Consider the following 13,825-nt stretch of genomic DNA (forward strand, 5'->3'; position numbering starts at 1 on the left):
GGTACATTTTACCTCTTTGGTAGTGGATTGTTGTTGGTTAGAACACACATTGAAGGAAAAGGTGGGAGTAGTATAGTTCTTACACTTTAGAAGTAACATTCATACTGTTGCATTTATTTTTCTAGATTTTGGTTTTATTTTTATTTCCTAAAACCTAGTAGGGTAAGTTATCTGTCTGTAATTCTAGGGCAATTAAAAGAAAAAACAAACAAACAAACAAACAGACCTCTACTTCAGAATATGACTTACCGGGGTGCCTGGGTGGCTCAGTGGGTTAAGCTGCTGCCTTCAGCTCAGGTCATGATCTCAGGGTCCTGGGATCGAGTCCCACATCAGGCTCTCTGCTCAGCAGGGAGCCTGCTTCTCTCTCTCTCTCTCTGCCTGCCTCTCTGCCTACTTGTGATCTCTCTCTTTCAAATTAAAAAAAAAAAAAAATGACTTACCAAAGCCATTTTTAAATATCTGTTCAAGAGAGATTGTAACTAAGATTCTTATCAGGGAAGATTCAGTGAATATGTAGCATTCAATACCATAAATTGTGTCCATCTTGTTACAGTAGACTTAGTCTAAGATTCACATGTTGGGGAAGAATGTGAGTTTGAGTGGAGAGGGTTCAGTTGAAGGTCTGTTTCTATAAAGTATGTAGTCCATTGCCAAAAGAAATATTACCTAGCAGCAGTTTACATGTGCCAAGAAAGGCCAGGAAAGTCTTGTATTAGGAATTGTACAGGGGAGCTGTCAGACTAGATCCCTGAGGATGTCAGGCAGGAAATAAAGCTTACAGTGCTAAAAATTTTTACTGGATAGCTGGGCAATTGGAAATAAATATTCCAATGCTTGTATTTTTTATCACGCTTTTATGTTGACTAGGCAGTTGAGAATTACAATTAGGCAATTTATTTATTTATTTATTTTTGGTGCCGAAACCCGGGACCGAACTACAATTAGGTAATTTAAACTGTTTAAAAAATGAAAACCAAACAAAGATTTTTCTAAGATTATATTAAGTATTATTTTCTGTCTTTTTCCTGCATAGTGTTTTATTCTGAGATTAGGTTTGGAAATGTATTGGGAGAGGGCCTTTAAGTTCTTAGGAATAAAATACAGTAAATAAACAATTTCCTTTTCAATGCCCAAAGTGGAAATACAGAAAATGTAAATAAGTAATTGTGCCAAAGTATTTATCTGTGGTTCTTTGTATTTCTAGAATACATTTCCCATTTCTACTGTACACATTCAGATATATTTATAGAAATTTCAAGCTTAAGGGACTTTTATTTATTTATTTATTTGACAGAGAGAGAGATCACAAGTAGAGAGGCAGGCAGAGAGAGAGAGAGAGAGAAGCAGGCTCCCTGCTGAGCAGAGAGCCCGATGCGGGACTCGATCCCAGGACCCTGAGATCATGACCTAAGCCGAAGGCAGCGGCTTAACCCACTGAGCCACCCAGGTGCCCAAGGGACTTTTTTTTTTTTTTAAGATTTTAATTTATTTGAGAAAGAGAGAGGCAAGGGGAGAAGTAGGCTCTCTGCTCAGCAGGGAGCCCAATGTGAGACTTGATCCCAGAACCCTGGGATCACTACCTGAGTCTCAGGCAGATGCTTAACCAACTGAGCCAACCAGATACCCCTAGCTTTAAGGGACTTTTAAAGAATATCTATTTGGATTCCTTTATTTTGTGGCTAGGAGAAACAAGGCAGGTACAGTTGAAATATGAGTAACTTGCCCAGTGTCATGAAGGAGGGTAAGAACACTTGTTGCACTTGGGGAAATGGAGCCTGGTTTACTAAGTTACTTGAAATTTCAAATATATGGTGATGGCCTTGCTTTTCTCACCACCTCATGGCTTCTAAATGTTGGTGTATCAGCTTTTGGTTCACTACCAGCAAAGGAAAAACTGTCAAAGCAGGGCACCTGGGTGGCTCAGTGGATTAAGCCGCTGCCTTCAGCTCAGGTCATGATCTCAGGGTCCTGGGATCCAGCCCTGCATCGGGCTCTCTGCTGAGTGGGGAGCCTGCTTCCCCCTCTCTCTTTGTCTGCCTCTCTGCCTACTTGTGATCTCTCTGTCAAATGAATGAATAAAATTAAAAAACAAAACAAAAACTGTCAAAGCCCTTTGAAACCATTATTATTCAGAAAACAAAAACAGTATTGACAATTTAAATCAAATAAGAGTAGTTTTAGGTTCTTTAAATTGAGAGAAGGTTATTTAAGAAATTATAAGTTTTCTAGGCTGCTTCTACTTAACATGCTCTCTTCCATTATGAGTGCCCCTTGACATTCACAGATAGGTTTTAAACTAATGTTAGGAAACACTACAAGGGATAGAGATGGTCCTGTAATTTCAGTTTAGGAGGTCTTTGTGAGTGATTTAAAATGTTTTCTAGGGCAGGACTTAAAATCAGTCTGGTTCACTTCTGGGCCATAGAATGTTGATAATAATTATTGTAAAAATGCTTACAGTTTATAACAACATTAAAGAACTTTCTGAAGACAAAAAATGTGCCACTCAATGTGAGAAAAATTTCTTCTTACAGTGAAGTTTTTTATTCATTTTTATTCATTTCTTATTTTTATTCATTTTTATTCATTTCTTATTTTTAAAAAAGATTTTATTTATTTATTTGACAAAGAGAGATCACAAGTAGGCAGAGAGGCAGGCAGAGAGAGAGGGGGAAGCAGACTCCCCACTAAGCAGAGAGCCCAATGCAGGACTTGACCCCAGGACCCTGGGACCATGACCTGAGCCGAACTCAGTGGCTTTAACTCACTGAGCCACCCAGGCGCCCCTATTTTGTTAAATTTTTTATTAAGTAGGCTCCACACTGGGCTTGGAACCCAATATGCGGCTTGAACTCATGACCCAGAGATCAAGACCTGGGCTGAGATCAAGAGGTGGGCGTTTAACCAACTGAACCACCCAGGTGCCCCCAGACAAGTATTATTTTGGGCTTAGACTGCAGCTGCATTATAGCCCATCCAGCAGAGGCAGCATCAAATCACAGTTAAGAGCTCCAGCTTTGCGCCTTGCTCTGGACTGTCCAGCAGGTTCCCTCACTTGCGTATGTCTCATTTTCTTTGACTGTAAAGTACTGTGTCCTTCATGTACTTTGTTTTGAGGATTACATGAATACTTGTGAATTGCTTAGAATAGTGCTTACCATGGTAAGTACTCTGCAGATGTTAGCTCTTATTATTACTGTCATAACATGCGAAGCTCTTAGAATCTGGCTTAGTCAGTATTCAGTAAATGTTAGCTCTTACTGTTCTTAGGAGGTTTTAGTCAGTATGTAATAGGCTTTAGGTTCTTGAAGTAAATTCAGTGGTTTAAACTAGCATTTTCCAAAGTGTAAAGCCGTAATTCAGTATTCTGCAAACCACTCTCACAGTGATAAGTATTTTCTTCCCTTTCTTAGTCTTTTATAAAATACTTTACCCGTCCCTGATCTCTGGAGACAACCCAGAAGTCCCATCTAGTCAGCACTGGGCTGAAGGTCTTGACTGTTGTGACCGTCTCTGTGTCAGACCTGATGTAGTCCCCGCGTTGCTTTCTGACTGTGGTTCTCTCCGAGCTCATCCCCCACTTGCAGCGCTGAGGGCTGGGGCAGGGACGGGATGACGGCAGGAGACAGTCCCCTTCTCCTCCTCTTCTGTCTTCCTTCCCTCACCTTTTCATCCCTTTGTCTCCCTTGTCCTTTCCTTCCCTTTTGCTTCCGCATTTGCTATTTCCGGCACTGTTTTAAGTTCTGATGGGCAATCTATCTCTTCTACTCATTTTCTTTTCTTGGGTCAATCATTTGCCTTTTAAGCTTACCCCTTTGTATTTTATCTTTGAGTTCTTAGTTCATGGAGTTCATTTTTTTCTTCTTTTCTCTCTTTTTTAAAGATTTTATTTTATTCATTTGTGAGAGGGAGACACAGCTAGAGAGGGAACACAAGCAGGGGGAGTGGGAGAGGGAGAAGCAGGCTTCCTGCTGGGCAGGGAGCCCAATGTGGGGCTTGATCCCAGGACCCTGGGATCATGACCTGAATTGAAGGCAGACGCTTAATGACTGAGCCACCAGGTGCCTCAAGTTCATTCTTTTCTTAATTTTCTTGATTTACTCCACGAATGAGAAGAAATGTACGTGGGTTATGTACTTTTCATCTGTATGTTGAATATTACATTTCTTAGCCTATTTTTATATTTTACATAATTTTGTATTGGTCTCAAATCTAACATTCCACTCTTTCAATAGATTAAAATTCTGTTTCTGTCACTTGCTACTTTTTAGACTTTCTGCATTTTATTTTATCATTTGAGACTTAATTTTCTTATTTTTAAAAGGTACTTCATAAGATCTTCTTCGCAATGTTATTATAAATTTAGATTAACTTTTGCTTAAAAATGATGCACTTCCATATGCATTTACATTTCTTTTGACATTAAAAAAGCAGAAAAGGTTAAGGCTAAAAATAAAAAGAGTGATAGAGAACAGAATAGCTGATCAGAGATTTAATAAAATTTTGATGATAGAAACTTGATAGAGGAAAAAGTAACTGACATAGTAGGACAGAGAAATGTTATTACTCTTTAGGTAATATCTTTAGGACCTGAAGATGTGGTGCCTATAAGAAGCACACTGATTCACTCCACAAATTTCTCAAGTGGCACCAGGTACTTCAGAGGTGGGAGTGAGACATTGAACTGAAAATGGGGCATTGGTTCAAAGTCTCTTGACTGAAATGTTGAATCTCCAGGTCCGCTGCCTTATACTGTGCAGCCAGACAACTACCTGCCCTCCACCCCTCTATTATTCAGAAATCAAATGTGACCAGGGGTGGGGGCCTCTAAATTGGAGAGATTTCAGGCTGGAGTGACACATGGGATGGGAAATGGGGACTAGCTGTATAGTGAACAGTGGACCTACAACCTCTCACTTCATCTCCAAATATACTGTGGCTCCTGACCACTGGGACCAGATTTGTGTGGCTAATTCAGGAGATTGAAGGGTTCTTTTTTAGAGAAACTGAAGAAGACTCAAAGAAAATACTTTCTCATACTGACATTTAAGGCTCTCTAATGAAAGAGCTATTTCCTGTAGGGAAGCTCTCTGATTGAAAACACGGTCTATACACCAGGGATGCCATTCACATCTTTCAGGGCCTCGTTCTTAAATAGTAACAGACAATTACTAAGGATCATGAGACATAGGAAAAAACCTTCAACATGAACAACAGAGTCCAAAGTGAACACATTGCATGGAAGAATCTGGTGGAAATAGAGGTAGGGTAGGGCTCAGAGTAAAGATATGAAATGAAAAAATAATGGGGCACCTAGACAGTTGGTTAAGTGTCCAACTCTTGGTTTTAGGTCAGGTTGTGGTCTTGGGGTCCTGGGGTCAAGCCCCGTTTTGGGGCTTTCTCATAGAGAAAAGGACTTACAAAATGAGAACTGGATTCTTTGAAGAAGGAATGATTTAGAAATGAAAAAGAACTTTTGGATATATGTAACTGTGGCAGCTCAAATTAAAATAAATCAGAACCAAATATTTTTTAAAAAATGGTTAGAACCAAGTGAAGTTGAAGAAATCTCCCAGAAACTAGAAGGAAAAGACGGTGTAGAAAGTAAGAGAAAAACGGCTTTTTGAAGAAGACATGGTTGTGGCTACAGTGGAGCTTCGTCAGGCCTGCTTCTGCTCCCGACTCCTCGGCTGTTCACTCTTCTTGAGGAACAAGTTGGTCAGGAAGCCATGCCATGGCCATGGCTTTTAGATTACTTATTTGTTTATATTTTAGGATTTATTTATTTTAGAGAGAATGTGTGCAAGCATTGGGGAGGGGCAGTCCACTGAGCGTGGAGCCTGATGTGGTGCTCAACCCCATGACCCCACGGTCATGACCCCAGCCAAAATCAAGAGCTGGATGCCCAGCCAACTGTGAACCCAGGCACCCCATGTCCTTGGCTTTAAAAAACACCTGAAAGACACCCGTGGAACCACAGGTTGTGACTCACTGAATTAGAATGACTCTAACTAGCCATAGCATAAAACCTTTGAGGCAGTTGTGTGCCGATTTGATCAGAGGTACGAAGGAAAAGAATCTCAGGGTGCAAAGATCAGTTCAGATTCCTGTCAAGACTGAGAAGCACGACCAGGAAAACTCCTTGTGGTGACTATTCTAAGACATGGGATCATTTTCAGATGAGGACCCAGAAGGAATGCGTTGATTGGCACCATCCTTCTGAGGTGGTTATGCAGATGACTTCCCTCGGTATTGAGCCAGGAGTTCAGGTTGAAGTTGCTGTTGCATTTGTTTGATTCAACCCTTTTAATAAATTGATTATCAGTTGTTAGAAGAAAAGAAAGAAGAGATGAGACACTTACAAAGTTAATTGAGGAGGTCCAATGACAGACTAATGGATACTGAAAAGACAGCCCACAGAATGTTGCAATCATATATCTGATAAGGGACTTCAACCTAGAATGTAAAAAAACCAAACCAAACCAAACAACCCCTCAACTATACAAAAGCAAATAACTCAATTTATAAATGACCAAAGGATCTGAATAGACATTTCTCTAAGGAAGATACATAAATGGCCAATAAGCTTATGAGAAGTTGCTCAACATCATTATTTATTAGGGAATGCAGATCAAAACAACAATGAGTCACCACAAGGAGTTATTTAAAAAAACCTGTGTGTTATGAATGGCTTACTCTAATGACTAATAAGAGATTATTTTGTGATAAAATATGAATTGGAATCATAAAGTAATTAACCACCTCCAGATTGGGTGATGACTGAGAAACAGTTGAGAAAAAAAATTGCATGAGTCTCCAGCAGACACCAAGTAAAACTTGGGACTTATGTGGTAGCTACTGTATAGCCAAACACAGGGTAATATTTTTGTTGTTTAGGCTAAATTTTGGGAGGTAAGACATCTTGATATAAACTTGAAAGTGATTGTTAGTTTGAAATGTATATTTTATTCTTGTAACAGGTTTATACTTAGGCAGGTTAAAACGATTGTAGGGATACCTGGGTGGCTCAGTGGATTAAAGCCTCTGCCTTTAGCTCAGGTCATGATCTCAGGGTCCTGGGATCGAGCCCTGCATCGGGCTCTCGGCTCAGAAGGGAGCCTGCTTCCCCCACTCCCCACTCTGTTTGCCTGCCTCTCTGCCCACTTGTGATCTCTCTCTCTCTGTGTCAGATAAATGAATAAAATCTTAAAAAAAAGAAAACAATGATTGTAAAACTAGAAGGTGACAAAGTAGAAACTGTCCCTTTAGTTCCAGTTCATTGTCAAATCCTTCACCAAACCCGTAGAACTGTTTTGGCCATAAATGGCCTCCCTTGTTGCCTAGATAGAAGTAGATGCTCTCTTTTGGGAAACAACATGAATTACTTTCAAAAAAGTGTTTGGTGGTTTTGCCAGATTGGTTTAGGTCAGTATTTTCATCTTATACTTGTCATTTGCTGTTTTTGATGAATATCTATTTTAAAAAATAATTGAGCCATGACCTGGGTTTTTAGAAGTGTACCAACGGTACTATGGTAATTTTATACAAACATTTCCCTGGCTTTATCAGCTTTCATTTATTGCTAGTCTGTGCTAGATTTTAATGTGATAATGGAGGTCAGAAGTTATACTCATGTGATTATCCACTCTGCAATTTCCTTTAATCATTTAAAAACAGATGTAATTTTGCAGTGTGATTTGACCCAAGAGGTTATGTTATTTGAAGTAATACTAAAGCCCTCCTAACTTTGTGAAGATGGATGCTCAGCTGGTTCATTCGGGAAAACATTTCACAAAGGGCCAATTAAACATTTGTGTCAGCTCTAGTTGGTAGCTTCTTCGAGATAATTATCTTAAAGCAATTTTAGCTTTATGTTGTAACAAATAGTGCAAAGAATTTCTGTAAAGTATACTGCTAGAAACTTCATTTTGCAGCATTTGTGAATTTTTTGTTTGTTTTTCATTTAATGTGTTGAGAGCTGGCAAAGACGATCTGACAGGCAGAATTAGAAATCTTTTGGGGGTGGTGGTGACGTGTTTGGATTCCAAAGCCTAGAGCCTAGAGGAAGTGATGGCAAGAGTAGAACTGTAAACCTCAAAATGCCAGTAACTTCAGATGCATTCAAGACTTTTCTCCCTAAGATTTGGAGTTAACTCTTTGAAAGTAGTTACAGCCAGGTGATGCGTGTACCTCATACTAGAGATTCTGTTGTTTTTCCAGTTACTTCCGCCAGATGGATTTTAATACATACGGAAGAATATGATGTCAACTCTTTTGTACTTTAGATTAGAATGATTTTGTCCTCTTGTCTGCCTGAAGAGCCCATTGGAATCTCTCCTTAGTGACCAGCTTTATTTTTTTCATTGTATTTTCTAAGTGTCCTTAGTGACCAGCTTTATTTTTTTCATTGTATTTTCTAAGTGTCCATTTCTACTTAAGGTAATAATCCTGGTAGGATGCATATTACCAGCTGTATATGAAGGTGTAGCTATATGGAGCATAAAATTAGACATGCTTCCTGCCTTTGGCTCACAATCTAAATTTAGTAGGCGAGAATCTCCTTTCCTAGATGTCATTAAAAATAGAAGATACCCATCTGTCTGGAATGGTTTAGATACAATTCTGCCTACAGGCTTGGAGATGAACTATATAATGATGACTCTCTTTTAGTCCTAGAATTCTTGGAAAAATATCTTCTTTAATACAGAGGCCAAGAGTGTACACAGCTTACAGTTTTGACCTTAAATGATCCTGTAAGTTTGTGAAAATCAGGAAGATCTAAGAGAATTAAACTTTGAGGAGAAATGTAAAAGATAAAATGAAACAGTAGCACTTGGTTAAGAAAATTGGCTCTGAAGTGAAAACCAGTTATGATCTGATACTTAGGATTTGCTAGCTATAAGAGAACTACCGAACTCCTCTGAGATTGTAACTTCATTTATAATGTTGAAATAGTGAGGCTTACTTCATAGAGTTGTTGAGGAGTACGTTAAATTAGTTAGTTTGTAAAGTGTTTTCTTCAGTGTCTGGCGTGCAGAAGGTATTTTTTTGGTGGTAGTTATTGTTTATTGTAATAAACAAATTCTGACCCCCCCCCCCAAATTCTGCTATCTTGCTCTTAACAGATCTTACTTTGGAACTCAGGATATAATGGGGTCAGAGATAAACAGAGAATTCCTAGGCATTTTTGGAGTGATGGAAATCATTTATAGGAGTACTGAAAGTCACCCCCCAAGGACTGCTTACATTTTGGGGTGACAGAAGACACAGGGAAATAGAGAACACTACCAATGAGGTGAGAAGACAACCGGGAGAGTGTGTCACATAATTCAAGACATAGGCTACTCCCCAGGTCACAGATTTTCTTCAGAAGTTAATAAAAAAAATAATAATAATAAACAAAACACAAAAACCAAAGTCCACAATAAAACAAACAAAAAGGAAAAAGTTTATTCAAAATATTGTCAACCATAGGTGATGGCAGGTAATGACCAAACCCTGGGGGAACCACTTAACTGGGCAAATGGGAGGTCTTGGTCTTTGAGAGAATAGAGAAATGGCTGTAGACCCAGATTTTATTGGGCAGAAAAATCAATGTGAGGTGAAGAAAAGTAGAGGCCCTAAGGATAAGATGGACTCTTATGAAAATTTAGTTGTATAGAGGAGAGGGATAAACTTAAGAGGGTTGAGAAAGGGTTTGGGTTTGTTTGTTTTGTTTAGGAAAGAAGAAAAAATGAGCATGTTTGGAGGCTCAAGGAGAAATTAGACATATTATCCAGTGGGTAATTGCCCGACAGGTTCTGGTCTGAGGTGAGTGGGAATGGAATCCAGTGCACGGGAGAGGCTGAGGGGGCAGCTGTTGTTTTGTAGATGAAGAAGAAAGGAGGAAAACAAAGAGGTTTGAGCTGGGAGGGGACAGCAAGGAAATTTGTTTAATGGCTTCTATTTAAGTGGGGAAGTGGTTAGTGAATTTAGTGAGATAGTAACAGACCAGTAATCTTCAACTGTGGGTGATTTTTGCCTCCTAGGGGACATTTGGCAATGTCTGGAGACATTTTTGATTGTCATAAGTTGGGGAATGTACTCGGAGCATCTAGTGTGTAGAGGACAGGGATGCTGTTGAATGATTTACAGTGCACGCAGCAGCTTCCCACCGCAAAGAGCAGTCTGGTCCCCAGTGCTAATAGTGCTGCCCTTGACCTCGATCAGATCATTCCTGCAATGTGATCTTCAACAAAAGCCAAACAGCTTGAATAATGGCTTCACATATCCTTTCTTAGAAAGTCACAGTACATATTTTTGAGGTCTGAAAAATCCTCAGGAGAAAATCTAAACTACTGTTTAACCAACTGACTTGTTTCTCTTTGTTTTGTAACAACCTTAACACTGAGAAATGCGTATAGGAAAAGATGGTACTTTTGATTTCTTGGCTGTATTTTCATCCTTGTATATAAAGCTCATAGCGCAGAAGCTGGCATTTAGTAAACCATCAATAACTGATAGCTGCTATTATTACACTTTTCTCCCCTCCAGCTGTGAAATCCTGGACCACTTCTGACATTTGTTACAAGTTGCAATTTTAAGGTTCATGGAGTCAGTGTGCAAGAGACAAGAGATACCTTTCAGACCCATACAATGCACAAATCTTACATTAGAGTGTGGTGGTTCCCCACAGACTTAAACTGAGAACTACTACATCACCCAACACCTAGTTCTGCTTCTGAGTATATACCCAAAGGAATGGAAAGCAGGGACTTGAGCACATATGTGTACGCATACTCATGTTAGTAGCATTACTCACGATAGCCAAAATGGGAAACAATCCAAATGTCCACCCTTGGATGAATGGGTGGACAAAACTTGTTTTATATGTATGTATCTATGTATAAATACATACACACACACACAGAAAGTAATATTGTTCGACTGTAAAAGGAGTGAAATTCTGGCACCTTACAAGGATGAACTGTGGAGACATTAACTTAAGTGAAATAAGCCAGACACAAAAGGACACATATTGTCTGCTTCCAGTTATTTGAGGCAGCTAGAGTAGCCACATTCATAGCGACAGCAAGTAAAACAGTGATTTCCAGCGTCTCAAAAGGGGGGTACAGAGTTACAGTTTGGGAAGATGAAAAATCCTGGACATGGGTGGTGATGATTGTACAGCAGTGTGAATGTACTTAATGCCACTGACCTGTAGATATGCTTAAAAATCGTTAAAATGGTGAATTTTATTCAACGAGTATTTTACCTCCCCCTGCCCCCATCTCACATTAGAATACTTAGCAGTCACCACAGAGCAGTCAGGATGCTCCCCGGTGGTTTAGTGGTTAGGATTTGGCCTCTTACCAAGCAGTCAGGAGCTTTACTTTTGTTTTTTATAGAACTTCACAAGGGTTAGCAGAGACCAGTTTTAAACCATTGATACCATTCTAATGAGATAGTTAGAATAGACATAAACAACAACAAAAAGTTCATTTATTATATCAGTGATTAATATAAATTTAACACTTCTACCTGACAGGCACATAATTTTCTCATGGGTGGTACTACTCCAGACCATTTCAATGTTCAGGTCCAGGGTAACTGAAAATTCTTATGTTTTATTCAAATAAAAGGTACATACTTGTTCAGAGAGGGAAAAAAAAGTGATTCTTTTTATAATTCTGTAGGAATGACATCATGGTTAGTTTAATTTGGGGGAGTATCTGCATATATATTTTCTCCCACGTTTTTATATATATTCTTAAAGGATGTTAAAAATATAGCTAGCAATATCAGAAAGAACCCTCATGGAAATGCAGCCACTTCTCTGCATCTCAAGAAAATCCCCTACAAGTAAATCTGTTATTAAAAATTGTCTAAGGGATGCGTGGGTGGCTCAGTCAGTTAAGCTACTGCCTTCACCTCAGGTCATGATCCCAGGGTCCTGGGATTGAGCCCCACATTGGGCCCCCTGCTCAGCTGGAAGCCTGCTTCTCCCTTTCCCTCTGCCGCTCCCCCTGCTTATACTCTCTGGCTCTCTCTATATCCCTCTGTCAAATAAATAAATAAATAAAATCTTTAAAAATTGTCTAAAAATGTTTACATCAAATGCAAGCAACATGGGGGCACACTTATCTAGGGTAATGTTGTTGATTTCTTTAATCTGTGATTTTGCCAATCAAGCAGAAATGGAAAAAGGAGCGAGAGTTTTGATATCGTGGATGTACTTGCTGATTAAGAGATAAATGCACATACACACAAACCCAGGAATTATCTTCCTTCTGCTAAAACAACAACAAAACCCTCAGATCTCCAGTGCTAGCCTGTGTAATTGCTTTCGGCATAATAGCTATTACCTCTGACAGACTGAAAGTTTAATAACTAGATTGGAGATTTCCCTTTGCAGTGCACAAATAGGAAAAACACCACCATGGAAGTTCTGTCTCACATCTGACCCTCCTCTGTTTCTTAATTTACCAGCAGTGCAAGTGCGTCTCTCTACGTGCCTCATCTTAACATTCTTAAATTACGTTACAGATTATTGGCCCACCAGAGTTTTTGATATGTTAACACTGAACAGTTCCAAATGAATATAAAACAATTTTGTCATTCATAGGAGTTTGTCTTTTAAAGGCTTCTGTTTGATTTAATGCACCAGTATCGTCAGTTTGTGGAAAATGAATGTTACATTGCTTTATTAAATCTCTTTTACACTTGTAATCCAGTAAGAGATCGTTTTTACGATTACGTTTTCTTTCTTTTTTTTTTTTTAAGATTTATTTTATTTTATTTATTTTTAAAAAGATTTTATTTACTTATTTGACAGAGAAAGACACAGCGAGAGAGGGAACACAAGCAGGGGGAGTGGGAGAGAGAGAAGCAGGCTCCCCGCGGAGCAGGGAGTCTGATGAGGGGCTCAACCCTAGGACCCTGGGGCCATGACCTGAGCCGAAGGCAGACGCTTAATGACTGAACCCCCAGGTGCCCCTTATTTATTTATTTTAGAGAGAGACAGCATACGCACACAGGGGAAGGGGCAGAAGGAGAGGATCTCAAGCAGACTCCGTGCTGAGTGCGGAGCCCCATGCAGGCTCGATCTCAGACCCCGAGATGATGACCTGAGCTGAAGTCAAGAGTCAGAGCCTCAGCTGACTGAACCACCCAAGCGCCACTACTGTTATGTTTTCAGTTATGTTCTAAGTGTGTTGATAATCTTAAATAATGGTGGTATTGAAATACAGAAATTTTCTATTGCTTGTTGACTGTTATTTTAATTCTTGGAGACTCATGAAACATCTGTAAATAAACTCTTCTTCCTTGAAATATAGGCATAATTCGAGCAACATATCCTTTTTAAATATCCAAAATATACACACATATATATTTTTTAAAGATTTTATTTATTCACTTGAGAGAGAGCATGAGAGGAGAGAGGTCTGCGGGAGAAGCAGACTCCTGCCGAGCAGGGAGCCTGATGTGGGACTCGATCCTGCGACTCCAGGGTCCTGACCTGAACCGAAGGCAGTCAGTCAACCAACCGAGCCACCCAGCATCCCCCCCAAATATATTTTGTCAATAACGAAAGGATATTCCTTGGAAACACCAAACTTCAAATAGCATTAGACTAATAATACACAAACACGTCATTTAATTCTCCTTTATCTTCTGCCTGCCTCCTTAAATCACAAGACTCTAAAGAAGAACATCCTAATTTTTTACATGAGTTTTATGTATATCTTAAATATATTTAGAGTTATATGTTTTGGTGTTAATGTACTGAAAGTTATATATACATATAAAATATATTAATTTTCTTTAGACCTTTAACCCCTTC

At 39.2% G+C, this 13,825-nt stretch overlaps 1 protein-coding gene and 1 pseudogene across 8 annotated transcripts in view; both read left to right on the forward strand.

Annotated features, from left to right (window-relative positions):
* Window positions 1–13,825, forward strand: part of SCAI (suppressor of cancer cell invasion) — a 135,993-nt gene that overhangs the window by 30,449 nt on the left and 91,719 nt on the right. The gene's annotated exons all lie outside the window — the stretch shown is intronic.
* LOC116570834 lies at window positions 5,936–6,506 on the forward strand (annotated as a pseudogene).

This window comes from Mustela erminea, chromosome 12, assembly GCF_009829155.1.
Source record: "Mustela erminea isolate mMusErm1 chromosome 12, mMusErm1.Pri, whole genome shotgun sequence".
NCBI lineage: Eukaryota > Metazoa > Chordata > Mammalia > Carnivora > Mustelidae > Mustela > Mustela erminea.